This window comes from Salvia hispanica, unplaced genomic scaffold (assembly GCF_023119035.1).
Source record: "Salvia hispanica cultivar TCC Black 2014 unplaced genomic scaffold, UniMelb_Shisp_WGS_1.0 HiC_scaffold_321, whole genome shotgun sequence".
NCBI classification, from domain to species: domain Eukaryota; kingdom Viridiplantae; phylum Streptophyta; class Magnoliopsida; order Lamiales; family Lamiaceae; genus Salvia; species Salvia hispanica.
Window position 1 is genome coordinate 119,977 of NW_025952049.1, and position 21,272 is coordinate 141,248.

Genomic DNA, 21,272 nt, shown 5'->3' on the forward strand with positions numbered 1-21,272 from the left:
TCAAAGATGAAGGATAGTTTCATCCAAGATTTGGAAAGAAATGAGACAAAGTTCATGAGACTAAGAAAGAGACAAAGTTCTTGAGACTAGAAAAACAAGCCATGAGAAGGAACATGCATCACTATTTTGTTATTAATTAAGTTTTAGAATTTGCACATTTGCTCAATAGTATTAAACGTGGTGTTAAGTAATAAATGAGCATTCGGGTAACTATTGTTATTTTTACTATGAAAAATGTATTGATTTGTTGAAAAATTATCGAAAGGGTGGATAAATAATAAAATAAATATAACCAAAACAAAAAAAAATATGGCGGATTTTTCCCAATGTAATTTTGTGAGGAAATTTCAAGGAAACAAGCGGTAGGCAGGATCAACAAACGAAACTGGCGGAAACAAATTCCGCCACTAATAATGGCCCGAAATCCGCACTATTTAAAAATTTCTTGGGGAATTTCTCTGGAACTTTATTCCGTGAGTAATCCGTCGCTAAAATTTAGTGGGAAAATTTTTTCCCTTTTTTATTTTAGGCGCTTATATTGCCGCGTCTGTTCAACCCCAATCCGCCACTAACTCCATTTAGGAAATAGCATTTAGTGGCGGGTATTTCCGCCACTATTTAACGATTTTTTTTTGTAGTGAAATTATACCTCCACGTTTCCCTAAAATAATACATGAATGGTCTAAATTATCTTTAAATCAATTGATATCTATATGTAAATATATAAAGAAGAGTTTTGAGAATAATTACATAAATGCTATTAATAATATAAAAACATTTTTTTAATATACTTCCCATATTACTCCCTCCGTCTCACTTTATTAGCTCCGTTTGACTTTTACGCTCTCTTTTTGTAAAAAAAAAAAAAATAGTTAAAGATGAGAAATGGTAAATTAAGAGAGAGAATAATATAAGAAGAGTCTTATCTACATTAGTGCTCTCTTACTTTACCATTTCACCACTTTAACTATTTTTTATCATTTTTACAAAAAGATGGCGTAAAAGTCATCGGGCTGCTAAAGCGAACAGGAGTATTAAATTTAAATATTAGATTATGTAACTTAAATGAAATATTAATACTATAAATCTTCATTTTTTTCATGATTAAATACCCACTAATGACATTCATGACCACTTATCCACTAACCTATTAACTTCGGAATTTGTAAAGAGATTTTTCTTTTAATATTGCTACTCTTAATGTTTGATCATCAATCGTGTTGTTTATGCTGCTCTGGAGAAGCAAAAACAACCGCCTTCTTGTCATGAACCTTGAGGTTCCGGTAAGACCAAGAAATACAAATTGTGTTAGTAGCTATCCAGGAGGCCGGGATTACAAAGGTTAGTGGTGAAAGCATTGAGATATGGATTCACCTCTGTCTCACATATTGTAATGTCCAATCGTATAATTTTTTTCAAGAGCTTGCATGAATATTAGGTTGATGGCACTCTTATTCATTTGTCTTTCTTGGATGTGGTATGGGTGGTAGCATACATGGGAAGTAGGCGATGGGATATACTATTAGGGTATGCAACTAATTTTTTTTTTTTTTCCGCTAAATGCATGCATATTAATATCGGTTGTATATTCCATGCTATTTTGCCTGTATTTTTGTTGATGATTTTGATCGATTTGACTATCTTTTAATATATATTTATACATTATTTTTATTGACATGTGTTTGTGATTGATCTTTTGTAGTATAGATCTAAAAGTGATTTAAATGATATGTGATTTGTGTGCATTTTTTGGTTTATAAACTTATTTAGTTATATGAGTTTTTATTGGTACAATAAATTGCTATTTTATAAATTTGTCATTTTAGAACTTGAAATAATAATATTGTTTCTCATTCAGTATACGTGTTATTTTTTTTCTTTGTTTGATTTTATATTTTTTAATAATTGTTTTTTTATTTTATACACTTATGATTTCGATTTCATATAATGATATTTTTATAAATTTATAAAATCATTTTACAGATAAAATAAGTTTAAATAAAAGAAAATGGGTCAGTGCATCACACATGGGTGGTGATACTAGTTATGACTAATCCTCAACAATTACTTCATCAGACCAACGCAAAACGTTTTATTGTGGATGGGTTTGCCCACTTATCTACTCTTGAGACTTTACCCAGTTAAGAATTGAAAAACGAGAATTTATTGATTGTTCAATTCATTGGATTTGACTTCCAATTTCATTCTAGATTTCATTTATTGAAAATGATTAAAGGCTTTTAGTTAACTCAATTATGATCTACAAACTAAAAACATAATCAAAATAACATATCCAACTATTATTATCCAACACTAGTTTGATAACCTAACAATTTCAATAGTTCAAGTTGATTAATTTGTTTTTCACATACATGCTACCATGTAAAATACAAAACTTGAAATAGTTGTGGAACACCCTCACTAAGCACAAATGAAAGCAGACCAAGCAACAACAATAAATCACATTAAATGACACACACACGAGTTGTTGAATTAAGAGTTACATATTTATAGCTCAAAGAAAAAACCACAACCTGAATTAGCCTAACCGAATAGCCCGCAATGTGATAGGGTTGGCCCGGAGTAAACCTGAATCCCATAGGGTTGATCTGAACTGAATTAATTCTCATTAATTAGATTATGATTTTTATTAGTGATTTTTTAAATCTCTATAGATTAATACTATATAATTGTTTTTCAATTGTATATGAATATATTGACTAATTATTATTTTATTTCTTTATATTTATCATAAAACATTATATATAAAAATAATAAAATTATTATTATTTAGAAAAAAATTGTATTATCATCACTCAATGGGATACATATTTATTTCAAGTTGAAATAACACTAGTTTGTATATGTAGTCGCATATTATAGATACTAGTGTTATCAAGCTATCTATCGCAGTGACAAACGATTTTCAAATAAAGAAAATTTTTAAGGTAAATAGATTAAAAAAGAGGATGATAAAAATATAATGAGATTTATGATTAAGAATATTTGTTAATTACATTTAGTATTCATAATATTATATACAATTAATAACATTATAAACAATAACAAAAAGAAAAATTGCACTTCTCCCACCTCACTTTAAATGAAACATTTCATATTCGGCAAACGATGTCTACAACTTTAGTTTATGATAGTGAAGCACATAAAAAAGAGATGGACAAAAAAACTGTAAATGGAGTAAAATGAAATAAAATAAATGAACCATGTATTACCAATGCTATGCACGGGACATAAGAAATCTGAGTCTAACTCGTCCCGAAACCCGACCTTATAAGGTCCCAAACCCTAAACGTACGTGTCCGTATCAGGTTAACTTCGTACAGATTCGTGTTCGATAAAAAAATTGCCAGCGTTGCTTTGTTTTACCCCTTTTCTTTCATTAATTAAAATATTCAAAGTCCATCATTTATTCTAGAAAATATATAAACAATTTATTATATCTCTAGATGTACAAATAATTAATTCAGTTGTCGTTAGATTAATTAAACCCCACCACTTCTTGGGAGACTTTCGGCCTTAATCCAAGTCCGATCCAATATGAACACATGTGGTCAAACCAAAACAAAAAATTTATGAGTAAAGATCTAAAGTTATTGCTAGATAAATTTAAATTAATTACAATGACATTTACTAAGTTTCTAGAAAACTTTTATATATGTATAGATATTGAGATTAAATCACAATTATTAAACATATGTAAGTGCCAAAAATTTATAAACCTTTATGAAGGAAACTTGCATGCCACATTTATCACTCTAATTAGTGTAACCACCTATTCTATTTATGCGATGAAATATAATTAGTACCCTTGTTCCATAGATCAGAATTTCATTCGACTCATTTTGAAAAATAATTATAAATAATTAAAGTAGAGAAAAAAGTAAAGTAAGAGAAAGAATAATGTAGAGAAGAGTCGTATCTATAATATTCTTTCTCATACTTTATTTTTTCTCCATTTTAACTATTTATAATTATTTTTTTAAAGAGTCTAAATTAAAGCTTCATTATTTATGGAACAATGGAGTATATGAGATTGAATTGATTTAAATGATGTTTATAATTAGTGAATTGTGACAGTAATTGAATTAATTTTTGGTAGGCCAATCAAAATATCTAAATTTTACAATACAATCCAAAACTTAGAATTATTTGCAATTAAAAGTAAAACTCCTTTAAAACTCGCTTTTATATATGTATAGATAGATAATGATTTTTTTGAGCGTGGTTGGCCTGTCAAATTAACCCAAAACTTGAAAATTTAGAGTTAGAATCGATAACTTATATCTTAAAAAATTATAATTCGAATAACCCGTAATCGAATAGGCCGATAACTCAAAACTTTATTCGTGATTGTGCACACATGCATTAATTCCTAAATCTTATATTAACCGTGCCTGTAACACGTCTATAGTCCTTTATTTTGTGGTACTCAATCCGAGTCCATTGAGCCCAAACTAATGTTCGTAGCATGCATGCCCATAAATAGTGTGACAATATATCCACACTTATGGTATACTCCATATAACATGAATTTGGCATATTTAAGTGGGTTTAGTCTTTAACCTAAAAATAAATCAATCTTTAAAAAACTAGTAAAGTATGGTGTAGTAAATCACAGAAGTACGTAATATTGAAATTGAGTGATGTTAAACGACCACATTATGTACAACCACACAAGGTTATATTAGTAAATTAAAGCATTAATTATATTATTATAATATTCATTATAGTTAGTGGACAAATAAAATGACTTTATTAACCCTCAGCCTCAATTTTCATTTTTGAATCAAAATTCCTCTCTTCTTACTCTTCAAATTTAAATTAAAGTTGTGCATTAATCAGATGTTACAGTTCCAATAACAATAAATTTTAATACACAAATTTTTAATATAACCACAATATTTTGAAATAATAGTACCACCGTATGAGAATTTTGAGAAAACTTTTCCATTTTACTGTTTTCCATTTTTTTCTTCTAATTGATTCATTCCAAAGTACTTGATTCATTATATAAATTTTTATTCTAATTGATTCATTTCAAAAGTAGCGTAGTATAACCTAAATTCTAATCATTCACTTCAACTAATTTTAAGCATAAGGTAGTACTTGTCGAATGATGTATAACCCAAATGGCATTAAGGAAAAGAAAAATGAGTCATATTACAATTTAATTGAGGTATTAAATTTAGGATCTTGATTATTTATCGGAATTTAAAAATTATTATATAAACAATATGATTGATACTTATATTCAATTGAATCATCTGAGATATTAATTTTAAAATGATTATATTAAATAATATGATTGATACTTATATTCAATTGAATCATCCCGATATTTCAATTTAAAAATGATTATATTAAATAATATGATTGATACTTATATTCAATTGAATCATCCGAGATTTCAATTATTCTTATATTAAATTGAATCAAAATTTGAACAATTTAATTGAATTTTAATTAGATCGAAATGAGTATTTATGCTTTCAATTAGTCTTATATTCATTTGAACAATTTAAGTATATGTTGAATTCATTTGTTAAACTTAATAATTCTTCTTGTCTTAATGATTTTAAGTTTTAGATTTAATTGAGTGCTAAATTCAATTGGAAAATATAAACTAGTTTTTCATATTCAATCGACCGATTCAATTGAGTTTACATTCATAATAGATTCAAATTAACTGTTAAGTTGTAGTTTAGCAATTTAACAATCCATTCTAACATGGACTCATTTTTAATTCAATTAATCTTAGATTCAATTGAATGATTGTAAATGCTTTGATATTTGATTCAATTCAAGTAATCAGATTAATATTGGTTTCAATTAAATCCAACAGAAGGATTTTGATATAATTTGAATTGAACTATTCAATGAATAATTAAACATTTACTCTAATTTTAAATTCAATACAACTTAAATATAATTGAACAATTAAGTTGAATTTTAGATTCAATTTAACAATTCAGTTTAGTTTAGATTAATATAGTTTTATTAATCTGAAATCTACTCAAAATATTGAGATATTTTGGTTGTGATTTAATTGATATATACAATCAACAAATGAATATTAATATTCATTTGAGCCATTGATGAAAATAATTTAGTATAGTTAATATCATTAAGATTTTTTAATAATAGTTAGATGAAAATAATTTACTAGTTGATCTATATATTTTTCAATATTAATCTTGACTTGATTTATCTATTTTTTGTGATAAATCTTAAGCACATTGAAAATCTAGTTAATTTAATAAATACTAATGTCATTGGAATTTCTTTTACAAATAAAGTAGTTGTATGAAATTAATTTACTAATTGATCTATCTATATTGTAATATTAGATCATAGGGAATGTTAGGTCATACCTTTAAAAAAATACCTACCATCATTTTACAATTATTTGTATCTAAATATAATAACCCACGTCCCAAAAAATCTGAAACTGGCAGCAATTTGTTTTCTTTATACAACAATTTTTTTTTTCGAATATCCGACACACTATACATAATCTATAGATTGTTGTGTAGTGTTTGTAATATTGATGTGTAGCTTTATAATATTCTGTATAAGTGATGACGGTGTCCACTTTATAGTGGTTGTCATTTAACCTTAGATCCATAACCACAATTACAATTTATTTAATCAAACACCATTAGAATTTTTATATAAACCAGATAGTTTGAATGACATCTATTTTTATGATATTAGATCTTAAGCATATTTAAAAAATTATTTGATCAAACACTAATGTAATTGAGATTACTTTTACAAATAAAACCGTTGAATGAGAATAATTTACAATTTAATCTGTTTAATTTCATGATAGTAGAATTAAGCACATTAAAAGTTATTTAAACAAACATTATTATAATTTTTTAATCGGAACAAACCCCTCTATGTACCACTAAAAATTTAAGATATTATTCAATTAATTTTCTAATCTTATTTTCAGTTTTGACTCGAATACAATATAATTTTTCAGTTGCTAATACTATATTTTAATTTGGAAGCTCTAACTATTCTAACAATTATTTAATTTAATTTAATTTAATTTAATATTATACTGTACAAATTTAAAATTTAGATTCAATTATGTTTTATCATAATACAATTCAGAATATATATTAATCACGTTTGATAGCTTAGAAATAAAATTATCATAGGAGTATTTTTCAAATAAATATGAAACTCGGATATACTTCATTTCTATCCCAGCAAAGTTAAAAAATGTACCGTGCTCAAGTAGGCCCCATCCCACTAAAATTGTCCCATCATTTATACCGACCCATCGTCTTCCTCAACTTCCATTTACTAATTGTAATATATTCTCTCTCCTTTTTATATCTAAACTCCAATGTCGATTTCTTTCTCGTTACTCAGTTAACAGAACTCCGGGTTTAAAATTTGGGGTGAAGCAGCTAATGGTGGGGTCGAAGAAAATTAAAATACCGAACAAAAAAGAAATTTCTATACTGTTTGGATCTATACTGTTTACAAAAACATAATAAGCTTAGCACCATAATGAATCCAAGAGTATTTATATGTACTTATAAAAGCTAATAAGCCAACTCTGCGTGTTGAAATTAGAAGGGTTATGTATGAAAGCTTGTATCCTCAATTCGACAATGACCAAGCTCCGACCTTAGTTAAAAAAACAACATTTAATTGTAATATTCGACGTGCGTTCAATTCAACAAAGGCGCGAACTCATGAAAAGGAAATAGTAGATGAGAGGGAAAAGATGAAAGTAAAACAATAAAACAATATTAGAGCGAAGAAAAGATGAGGCCAATTTCCACAAAAAAAACAAAAGGGTATAAAAGTAAATTGGCGGATGAATCGGGTTTTTTAAATAAACATTTTTTTCATTAAACTATTTATGGTTGTACATAATATATATGGTTGTATAGCTTTTCCAAATTATTTTGTGAACATGCAATTTTCGCCAACAGTACTTGCACAATTTGTAGCTAACTTTAACCATCATTCAATTTCAATTGCTCCATTTTATATCTAAAATACTAGCATGCATAGAATTAGGCAGCTAATTAATTTGGCGGGGGTAATTAAATAAATATATTTATGATATTTTCGTAATTAATACGCCACATTTACCACTTGATATACTATGTCACATATCCTTAGCAACGCTCTTTAGTTCATTATAAAACTATTAACGCTATAATAGTAAAACTTGATCACATTTTTTAATCATTTATTGAATTTATAAATAAAACTGATAAACTGAAAATATTAACAAAGTTGTAAATATTAGATTAAAATTTATAAAGAAAATAAATACTCCTAAAACTAATGTCTTAACTCTTAAACACTATTATGCCAAGGTGGCCAATGGATAACAATTTTGTTGATAACAAAAGAGGATCATTTCTTGCGTTAGCATAAAAGAACTAAAAAGAGCGATATTGAATCTCAGAAGAACTCACTTTACATGGAGTAGTCTCTTGGCATTTCAAAAATGACTAGGGTTGAAATCGACTTCACAAAATCATTGTTTATAGATTATGCTCACATAAAATATATAGCGATACTCCATTTGTTTTGTTTAAAAAATGTACATTTTTTTTTAATCTCCGACCTATCATGATACTCCATTCGTTCCCCAATAAACTTTTTATTTTGTTATTTCATCGTCCACCAATAACTTCTTACTCCTCCATTTCATAGTAGTGGAAACATTTCTTTACATGCAGATTAAGAAAAATTGATAAGTAAGTTAAGTAAGTAAGAATAAAGTAGGAAAGAAAAAGCTAGAGACAGAGAAGATAGAATAAAGTAAGTAAGAAGAAATATGTTGAGTTTACTAAAAAGAAATCTTACTCTCTTATGGAACTTATCATAATTGTAAAATGATCTCACTATTATGGGACGGAGAGAATATTTATTTTATAATACTATACTACTTTTGGTAATATAACTCACCTTCCACTAACATTTTCAACCAACTTTCTATTTAGAACAGGCGAGATCAAAACTCCCCTTGTATCGGAGGATATAACTCACAGAAGGAGTATATTTTTAAAATAGAAAACCATTCTTTTTAATTTATTTGATTGTTTTTATTTTTTCTTTACATAAGTAAAAAACAATGCATAAAATGTGGCGTAATAAAAAAATAATTGCTCAATTTAAATGTGATTTGAAGGGGTGGGGAGAGTAACAAATTTTTTATTATGTAGTACATATAAATGTAGGGTGATAACAAATGTTATCTTATCAAGAAACACAACATGGAAATCTCAATCTTCTTCGTATCTCTGCTTCTATCTTTTCTGTATCTATTGCTATTAGCATTTCGCCCAATTTTCCTCATAAAATCCCTAAAATTCCCCCCAAGTCCGCCATTATCACTCCCAATCATCGGCCACCTCTATCTCTTCAAAAAAACCCCTTTCATCAAACCTTGGCAAAAATCTCCCAAAAATACGGCCCAATTCTCCTCCTTCAGTTCGGTTCCCGCCCCGTTCTCGTCGTCTCCTCCCCGCCGCGGCAGAGGAATGCTTCACGAAAAACGACGTCGTCTTCGCCAACCGCCGAGGCTGCTGGCCGGGAAGCACCTCGGCTACGGCTACACCACCTCGTGTGGTCCCCCTACGGCGACAACTGGCGCAGCCTCCGCCGCATCGCCACCGTCGAGATTCTGTCCACTCATCGTGTCCAGATGTTCGCCGACGTGCGGCAGGACGAATCCTCCACCTCGTGCGCCGCCTCCTCAACGGCGGCGGAGAGCGCGAGGACGGATACCGAGCGGTCGATTTGAAATCGGCCTTCTTCGAGACGATGGCGAACGTGATGATGTTGACGATCGGCGGGAAGCGATACTACGACGACGTTTCGGGGAATTCGGAGGAGAAATTGAGGTTCAAGGAGATCGTAGCGAGACTTTCGCAGTGAGCGGCGCCACCAATATTGGGGATTTTGTGCCGATTTTGAGGTGGATTGGAATGGATAAGATCGAAAACAAGCTGAGGGCGTTGCAAGTGAAAAGAGATAATTTCATGCAGGATTTAATCGAAGAGCACAGAAATTTCAAATCGGAGAAACAGAGGAATTCAACATTGATCGATGTGCTTCTGTCGTTACAAGAGAATGATCCTCAAAATTACAATGATGAAATCATCAGAGGCATGATGCAGGTTTAGATTATAAATTAATTTACTAATTTAATTGCAAATTTCAAATTTGTAATGGTTGATTTTGTTATTAATTTTTAACCAGGTGATGCTGACAGCTGGCACGGACACGTCAGCATCAACAATGGAATGGGCAATGTCGCTCTTGCTCAACAATCCAGACGCGCTAACAAAGGCGCGAGCCGAGATTGACTGTCGATCGGTCATTCTCGCTCGTGGATGACTCTGACCTCCCTCGTCTGCCCTATCTACAGGCGGTCATAAAAGAGACGTTACGCCTGTGTCCGGTGGGGCGATGCTTGTCCTGCAGAGTCGGCAGCTGGTTGCACGGTTGGGGGATACAGGGTGCCTAGCGGGCAATGTTGCTTGTGAATGCGTGGGCCATACAGAGAGATCCTAAGGTGTGGGAGGATGCGATGAAATTCAAGCCCGAGAGATTCTTACTTAGATGGGAAGAAAGAAGGATCGTTTGTGATGATGCCGTTTGGATATGGGAGGAGAGGGTGCCCGGTGAGAACATGCGTTGCGCGTCGTAGGCCTAGTCCTGGCATCGCTCATTCAGTGCTTTGAGTGGGAGCGCCTTGATCGGGAGACGGTGGATATGTCCGAGGGTCGGGGCTTACCATGCCCAAGGCTCAGCCGCTTGTGGCGAGATGCAGGCCACGGGCGGTGGAATTGCTTCAACATGTTTGAACGTTAATAATTAAGTGTTTATAATTTGTATAGAAATTAGTTCATACTAGCAAAATATTTGAACATATTTTGTTTATGCTACATGCAACAGGCCACATTATGTGCATGACAATAATTGACGTGAATTTCTTCTTTAAAAAGTGTTTCTTTTATGCAAGCAAATATATAATCAAATGATGATACAAGTCAGAAAACAAAAGTTCCCCAAAATTGGTTTCTTCTGCAGAACAGCAGACAACACGATACAAAAGCAGCTTAGTGAAATTCGAATTGCTGTGTCCAATTAATATCCCACACAATTGCTGTTTTATCAACACTTCCACTAAGAAGAAAATCTCCTTTTATGTTTATTTAGTGTACTGACTACTGATCAGTTCCCTGGAAGAAAAGAAAGCACGCTACATCACGCACATGTGAAACGAAGAGGGCCCTAATCATCATTTGAGCTCAAAATATACAGTTCTAAAATATGCATTAAGCGGCAATGAACTTTCCATCCAACTTTAAACATAGTGAAAAACATACAAATTGTAAAAATACTACTAGTAAAAGAGTTATCTCTACTCACAACTTTACCACTTAGACAATCGTTTTGTTCACATGATTCAAAATTATCACAGTAGATCGATCAAGCTTCAAGAAGCATGAAGCTTTAGAAAATGACATTATGAGGAAGTCTTACCATCTTTACTCCATATCCTTGCCTGGCCTTCATAAGACAGTAGCAACATGCAGATGGTTCATTTGTCTTTATAGGCATCAGATTGACCACATCCAGCACAGAGGGAGAATTGAATGAAGAAATTGAATAATATACATACCAAATTGCATATAAAACTCATTCAGTCAAGTGTTGTACGTCTTTGCTTTTCTCATTTGTTTTGCCCTTGAAATGCCCAAGTACCACACCGAAAGGCCCAGTTTTCTGTAACGAACTAGACGGTCCAATACTACAAATTCTAGCAGTCAAGTCTCCAGATCTATCAATGATCATAGGGTTTCTATTAACATGACAGAAGAAGAAATTGCACATGATACTAACACAAAAGGTTTTAATATTAGAAGAAGAAAGCTTCAGCGATGATATGCCAGCTCTGGTTTCATCAGATTCCTTAATTAACTATGTGGTGATAAACCTCTATATCTAAGTGTGCCTTAGTGTGCAGTCCTATATCTCAGCAGCCAGCTACAGTACATTAGGCTGGAGACCACACTGAAATTTAAATTCTTCTTCTGACAGCCAATGACAACGAAAGAACAAACTACACATAAAGGAACAGAGATAGTGAAGTGTGTGATATACTATGAAGTGTGCTTGTTTGGTAGTCTACATAAAGCCGAGATATATGAGTTATATGGGTTATTTGGCTGTTTAGTAGATAAAATAAGTTCATGTTAGGCCATCAAAGCCCATCTTGGCGCTAAAGCCTGAAGAGATTAGTTCCAAACAACCCAAAAGATTGAGATAGCATATCCTTATCTTAAAAGCCCGTCTTAATTAATTATCTTGTGCTAATTTAACATGCCTACCAACTAAGGAAAAAATCGCTACGGGATAGCAGACTATACCTTTTCTAAACCAGCCACATGTTTTCGAATGTTTCACCTTCTTTTTGTTTGCAGATATAGGTTCAAGTATTATTGCTTCAAGAAATTTGTTATTTGTCATGCCAGAAGTGACAGGACTAATGCTTAATAGAAAAGTTAGCAATACAGGAATATAGTTTCAAAAAAATTATAGTAACCGCGAAACACTTGTGAATTTTTTTATGAAAACCAATAGGATGGTACTCGGAGCATAATATGAATGAAGACAAGATATTTGAAAAATAACAACAAAATGAAAGAAGGTCAAGAGGTCAGTCCAAGACATGAATGATAAGCTACATAATCTGGAGGGAATGGTATTTATGCTCTACTGATATGGACTGGATAACAGAGAGTTCCATAAAGTCAACCAATCAAGCCAGTAAGTAAGCATGCAATAATGCCTTCCCAAATTAGAGAGCAGTCACTTGTACTTGCAATATCAATAACAAGATGATTTTGTGCATGACTGGTTTCAGAATCATTTTCCTATTTAGACTTGTCAAGACTTCATTTTTTTCTTCCATTCAATTGTCATGACAATAACTGTCTTCTGATATCTTGAATTAATTGTTCTACCATTACTTCAAACCTAAACATGACAACACGCGTTTGCAATTCAATCACGATTTGTACCAATAATTAATTCCAATCACGACATTCAAGAATGGAGAGAGAGAGAGAGGGGGGGGAGAGTTACCGGATTCGTTAAGATGAGGTAGTTCAACTCAGTCGAGGTAATTGCAATCATTCATTGTGGAAAATCCCTGCATCATCAACTTTCTCTCTTATCCGTGAATTTGGGAGAGGAAGAGCTGAGAGCATCCGGCGCGGCTCGTCGCCGTCCTATCTCGTCCCGCAGAGAGCAGAGACGCCGTTCAAATGTCATCTCGTCGTCCGGACCAGCCATCCCGTCCAGCTTCCGCGCGGAAGGTCCTGACGAGCTATCTCGCACGCGCCCGCCACGTGGCGGCGTGAGCCCACTCGCGTCGTAATTATAACGTCCCTAATTTGATTTTTTCTTTAAAAAATTCGATTTTTGAAATAAAAATAAAAATAAAAACGGTAATATGACCGTTCAACGGTCGAATTTTTAAATTTTTCATTTTTATTTATTAATTTTTATTCTATAAATACTCTTCATTCTCCATTTTACACACAACACACATCTATTCTTCCCCATCTCTCTTTCTTTCCTCTCCAATCACTTCTATAAATCATTCCTTTATTTTTTCTTCTCCCAAGTTTAATCCATTCATGGATCCATTTGAGCAAATGCGTCGAATAATGGAAGAAGGTTGACGTAGGGAGGAGGAAGTCGCCAGCCCTCTCGCGAGCCCGGACTTACATCCATCGTAGAGGGAGGAAGCGCCGCAAGGTTGGACGTGATTACTTGATCGGAACCGGTATGGGGAGATATCTACTTCGTCGCCGTTCCAGTATGTCACTGGCTATTTTGCACATCCATCCGTATGTCACGTGCGCTATTTTTGCATATCGCGAATACATTGGCGGCCGGGAAGAGTACTCTAGAGAAGGGTTCGAGGCTTGGCCGTCCTAGCCACACGACGCTCGAAATGTCTGCGCGATCGTCGCTGCTCTTGGACAACGACGGATTCGTTCAACGAATACGCACGTCGGAGAATCCTGGAAACTTTGTTTGATGAACTTCGCAAAGGCGTCGGGCGCCTTCACGATGAATTTACGAAGAAGCCATCCACCGCAGATTGTGGTTCTCTCCAACTTCACGAACAAGTGCACGGATTCCCGGGATGCTCGGGAGTGTCGATTGCATGCATTGGCAATGGAAGAATTGTCATGTGGCGTGGAGGGGGTCATACACGAGCGGCCACAAAGGCACCCCCCCACCTTTATACTCGAGGTCGTCGCCGACTACCGGCTATGGATTTGGCATGCATATTTGGGTCCGCTCGAACACGACGTCAACGTGCTCAGATAATTCCAACCTCTTGCGAAGTTCGAATGGTAAAGCGTCGGCCATCAACTTCATCGCTAACAATCGCCGGTATAAAATGGGGTACTATCTTGCCGACGCATCTATCCAAGTGGCCAACCTTCGTGAAGACTTTCAACGAGCCTACGACGAAAAATAGGCTTTTGCGAGAAGCGAGGATGCTCGCAAGGATGTGGAGAGAGCGTTCGGGGTTCTCCAAGCTCGATTTAACATTATCAAAGCCCGGCTCGTCGTGGTTTATGGATAATATGGTCGACATCATGTATACGTGCGTAATCTTGCACAACATGATTGTCGCCGACGAAGGACTTGAGGCGGAAAATTGGTTAGACCACGAAATCCGGGAAGCTCAACCGCAAGTAGTCGCCTCGAAGGGAGTGCATCCGTCTTTGCAAGAGCGGTTGTCTAATCGGGCAGGACACGTGATTCTACCGCCCGCTGACTCGGGAGGATCTAATGGAGCACATTTGGGCAAAATTTGGCAACCGTTAGATGATCGTCACTAGAGAACTCCTTCTTCGCTTTGCCTCCATTTTTTTGTGATTTGAATTTAAGTGTGCAATTTGTAATTTCTAGTTTTTTAAATTATTTTTTATTTTTTTAGGTTTTTAAATTGTAATTTATTTTATTTAAGGAAGTGTGTTTTTATTAATTGAATTTGTTGGAAATAAAAATAAAAAATGAAATTGAATGAATAGTTAAGGGATGAGATGGTTAAGAGATGGATGGATGCATGATCTTTGTCTCTTGGTTAAGAGATGAAGTTTGAAAAGTCAGTGGGACCCATGAATAGTTAAGGGATGAGACAGTTAAGGGATGAATAAGAGATAGGGATCGGATGGTGCAGAGGATTTGGGACACGGGTGGGTTTTCCGAATATGGATTCTTGAGATACCGAATGTGTGGAAAATACCTCAATACCCTTGACGTGCTACCGTTTAATAAAATTTGTAACTATTTAAAAAAGAAAACTAATCCGATGGTGTGGTTATATTGTGACATGAGACTCATTCATTTTATCTAAATGATCAAGAGATCGATCTGCTTTTAACATGAAACAATTTTAAATTTACGGTCAATTGTCTGTCCGAGTCCACATAGGCTAAAGTACGAGTGTGTGATGAGTGTGATCTAACCATTGGCCGTCTAGTGATGTTCAAGTGTGGATATGTCGATGTCTTGAAGTTCGGTTGTTACACTTTGTGTAATCTTCTATTTTCTTGTTATATTTCATAGATATTGTGTAGATCTTCTTGAATTTGTTAGTTTTGTTTCATATTTGTATTATCTAGCTATATTAATTACTTCCTCGTCCCAAGTTACTTGAGACGTATTCCTTTTAGGTTGTCGCAAGTTACTCGAGTCATTACTTTATTTAATTAAAACAAAACATCTAATCACACTTACTTTATTCTTTCTTTTACTTTACACTCTCATCTCTCTTACTTTATTCTCTCATCTACTTTATTTAATTCAATAACACAACTTTCTTAAATCGTCTCTTGAAAAAGCACTCAAGTCACATGGACGGAGGAGTATAGATTTGAGTTATATTTTGTCTATATTTTGGTGAGAGTTGAGCACCTTACCATCATCTCGGTGAAAAAAAGAAATCTCAATTTAAATGAACTTCAGCAAGTCGAGCCTCTCAAAAGTCTTTCATACAAAGAAATGAAGAATAGTTTCATCACCAAAGCACAAAAGCTTCATAAATCTCTCAATTACAACAAGTAAAATATGCAGATACAAAAGATTTCTATGAATTAAGGATGAATATCACATTTGTATGATAGTTTGAAAAAGTGTGAAGTAGAATTGAACTTAGTATCATGAACTAGGTATCCTTTTCAATGAATAAAATCAAGAATGTAGTGAAAAGCAAAAGACATGCATTCCAAAAGCAAAAGATGCATCAGAAGTGGTGAGACATACTTGTCTTATAGCATATATATGTATTCACGAACAAATGCAACATTTGTTCTGTTTCACACTGTCACTATTTCGACTAGTTTCCCAAAATACATAAAGATTAAAACTGATAAAAACCAACAATCTCTTTTGCATCATTTCCTATATATGAAGACTAGGAGTGTGAGTCTGTGACCCATATTTTAGGGAATGAAAGCAATGCCCAAATAATATGTTTTCTTTTACAACTTGACATATATAATTAAAGCTCCATAAAGTTCTCGTGATGCACTCAAAAAATAATATACATGTATAAATATAATAAAAAAGCTAAAGCTGAGACCAACATCGTGTAACGTGTCCCATGTTTGCGGGGCGTGTACCTAGAAATTGAATAAATTACGTAAGTTGTTATATTTATTTGTGTATAACTAACTCATTACAATCAACTTGATGTGTTTGTGTTATTGGAGAAATATTTAGGTGAACTCGTATGTAAAATTAAAATGAAATCAATTTGAACACGTAGTGAGACAGTCCTTGTTAATTATAGTAGGAGGTTATCTTTATTGAGAAGTACTGAGTGGAAAATGAAAAAGGTAGAGATGAGAAGAGAGAAAAAGCGAGAGAGAGTAAAGTAGGTGTGGAAAAATGTTGACTTTTAATAAAAAGAAAATAATTCTATTACTATGGAACGTACAAAAATGCAAAATGACTCTATTACTATGGAACGGAGGGAGTATCGGACTAGGCTATACTCGAACCAATTAAGTGTTATTGGAGTGAAAAATGTGGGGTGACCATGTTCGGATATTAACAAATGTGATTGACTAACATATGTTGGGACATGATATCAAAGCAGACTCAAGCTTGAGCCAAAAGTACCATCGGATCAAAGTCAATACGCACATAGAAAAAAAAATACTTGTAGGCACTATATTTTTAAATTTTTTTTTTGAAACTTGGATTTGTTCACCATTATTTTATGACCAAAAAAAACTAGATCTCCTTGTGTAACATGGAGTACTTGATATTATCAACGAAACAACACCATTTTCTTTACAATATCGTTTACCTCCGACGTACAGTGATGTCTACGTATGATTTCTCAGCTATTATAGATATCATAGTAGTATAATAATTTGCCAACAAACACACACTAAAATAAAAAATCAAAAGGGCCCATAAGATCTGAATCTTTCTGCCTTTTACATGTATATATAAACACACCACTTGTACTCAAAAAGACAATCCCTTTTGTACAAAATCCTCCTTTCCCAACACCATGCACTATTTCAGAGTCTTCTTCCTCCAAAAGTTATCCATTTTGTTTCTGCTAACGTTGCTGCCTCTTCCGCAACAATGGTTGTCTGCGCCAGGCAATTCTCCTCCTCGAAAATTCAACACCAGCACTTGCAGGTTGAGGAAAGCGTGAAGCGCGATTTCGATGCGTTTTTCTCTAGCAAAAGGCGAGTTCCCAATGAATCCGATCCCCTTCACAATCGCTGAAGATCCATCACTGGTTTTCGCTGAAGAAAACACTGTAATATGTAGTACTTATGAGTATATGCTTGTGAATTTTTTGTGTATATTTTCAGAAATATATTTAAATTGTGATCTTTTATTTTTTAAAAATGTTGGAATTTACCGGTTTGTTGATTATTCTTGGCCGGTTTTTTGAATTATTATTTTTTTTGGGTTTGATTTCTATGTTTTATCAATTTCATGTTCGGTATTACTATAATTAAGCAAATTGTGTTATTGATTTTGAATTTTCTTCCCCAAATTTAGAAGCTCATTTTTTTTTTTTTGACAAATGCATATTTTCAGTTGAAAGTGGATAAATAAGAAAAATAAACAGAAGAGAGGGGAAATGGTTAATCATATGATAAAAATAGAAAGATACTAGCTAGAGAGTGTTAATTTTTGTGGAAACATTAAGACTATTAATTAGTTATGGACAAAAGTAGTGTAAAAACAACTTTCGGTATTGTGATGTGAAACAACCATTATATTTTAATAAAAACTATATCGCCAATTTCCTATATTTTGACCAAATTGCGTTGAGTTTGGAATGGCAGAAAGAGGACATATTTGGACAAAAATTAGGAAAAAGGGCAATTAATTTTCATGAGTTCGAATCTCTAGTTTTTTAATACTATAAAAAAATAGTTGGGAGGGAGCATAATTTCAGGTTATTTTAATTTTTGATGATTTTTTTATTTGATAAAAATTTTGATTTACCACCCTTTTTTAAATTTATAAAAAAAAAAAATTTTGGTAAAAGATATAGTAGTAGTAATTTTAATGGACAAGGTTACTTAAAATATGGATAAAGGGGAAAAATTTGGAAAGAGTTAAGGGTCCCTTTTTTTTCTCTTGTGTATGGCCCCCATGTTTCTTGTTTTTTTTGGAGTTTGTTTTTTTTGTCTCTTCTATGCTTTTCTTTTTTTTCCCCTAACTTTCCCTTTTACAGTTTTTTTTTCATTCTATGTATCATCATTATTGCCTAAATTTTTGAAAATTTTGAAAGGGGAAAAAAATTAAAATGTAAGATCACATTTTTTTCCCTTTTAAACAAGTGCATGCGCGAAGACCCCAACATTCCTAACTTAGTCTTCAATTGTAAAAAAGAAACTTGCTTTTTTTGTTATAAGAATAAAACTAACACTGTAGTAACATTTTATTTAGCGTTATTAGTTAATTGTTGTTATTAGTATAGTGTTGCACTTAGGGGTGGTTTCGGGGACGGTATACCGTACTATGAGTGTCATATCGTATAAAAGACCGAAAATTGATATGACAAAAAACCATACCGAATTTTTTTTGGGACACCGAAGATCGGTATCTGAAATTCGGTAAGGTAGTTTTTCATACCGTCACCATACCTTGTTTTCGGTATACCGTACTTTTGCGGTATACCGAAATGCGGTACGACATACCGTTATACCAGAAAAAAAAAATCTATTATACCCGAAATATTCGAAAAAACAATTCTAGTGTTCAACTACTTCAAAAAGTTCAAACCAATTAAACTTCACCATAATCAAATCTTGTTCATACAATCATTCTTTTTTAAATTTAGGTATAAATATAACACAAATATATATATGGGGAATATTAAGGTCCTACTACCTCCTTAGTATTAAGCATCAGATCATAGCTTTTGGATCATTGGATTAGATAGTTGTGATAAGCTACATACCGACTAAAATGTTACATTATTAGTCAAGTTACATTATTACACTAAAATGCTACATTATCTTACTAAAATAGTACATTATTAGTTAAGTTTTATTATTAGACTAATAATCTACTACTTTATTAGATGACATGTGACATTAATCTTACCGTTAGATCACAAGATCTAATGGATAACAAGTGTTTTACATGTTGAAAATGAATAACCCCTATATATATGTTTATATATGTAATAATCAATCGGTATACCGATATACCATGGTATAACGAAGCGTCGGTATATATCAACGATTCGGTATGCCGATTATACCGGTATACCGAATTTTCGGTATACCGCGGTATAGGAAATCTAATACCGTTACCGTACCGAATCTTTCAGTACGGTATGATACCGTACCGAAAACTACTGTATACCAAAAAATCGGTATTTTTTCGGTACGGTAAGTCTGGTATTCCGGTATTTCAGTATAATTCCCTACCCCTACACTTGATTATGACTTATGAGAGTGAGAGTATTTGATTGTTTAAGATTATATTATCTTGAGATTGTCAAGATCGAATTACTCTGAGATTTATGTTACCACTTCATATATAATCGATTACTATTATGCACAAAATTGCTATAGATATATTCAAGTACATTTTCCTAAAATATCTTATACTACTTCACATTGAAATGTGGACAAAATTATTAAAGTTCTAGTTACACCTATATTAGTAATCTATAGGCAGTAATTAAGATTCAAAACTTAACCATTAAGGGAAAAATATATCTTAGTGTGGGAAAATATTCATAAACCATTATATTTGACTATTTGAATGATAAAATAATCAAATACAACATCAATTAAGTCAACAAAATATATATTGAAATATTTCAAATTATTTTTATTGATCCATGCATCTTATCGTTAAAAATAAACACTTCCCAAAAGTAACCAAAGTTAGGACTAATTATTACTCCGTAAATAAGATTGAATGTCACATCAAATGCAAATTCAAGATTTGCCTAATTACATCTCTTTAATCTTGTTAACTAGTAGTGCTACAAAATATGAGACCAAAAAAATTCAAATTTTAATGAAAATGAATAAAATAAATATAAATAAATCAAGTTCTTTATAACTAATTCCGTTAAGGAGATTAACGAGGTACTAATGATTAGTGTTGGGGCACTCCATTTGTCACGTATTTAGCGTGGGAAGGCAGCAAAAAACAAGCATGTTAATTAACAATTAAGCTGCTCCTAATTCAGCTTTACGAGTTACTAATTATTTTCAGCTTTTCATCGATAAACTGAATCTTGCTTTTCTCTTTTTATGGTTTGACTACTCAATGGAAAAATCTCTCTCTAGACCAGCCAGATCACAGATTCCTTGTTAGATTCCATCTGCCATGCTTTCACACACTAACTAGTTCGAACAGAACCAACTGCTTTGTGTTGGTCCACGAGGGTCGGAAAGCTTCATTACATGTGCAGTATATAAAATGGCAATAAACTCAATGTGGACACTAAAATTAAGATATAATTATTAACATTTAGAAGATTTTAAAAATAATCATAATTTATGACGTAAAAGAAATTGTCCTTAACTTATGGGCAAATTATCTTAATCATTTGTCTTTTTAGGAGTTGGGACATTAACAACATAGACACTTTATGAACGTTGGTGGTATAATTAGACATACAAATTAGCATCCTTAATAGCATTAAAATGTATCGTTAT

General features: G+C 32.7%; 1 pseudogene; it reads left to right on the forward strand.

Moving 5' to 3' along the window:
• Positions 1–9,268: 9,268 nt before the first annotated feature.
• On the forward strand, positions 9,269–10,880 carry LOC125198917 (annotated as a pseudogene).
• Positions 10,881–21,272: the final 10,392 nt, after the last annotated feature.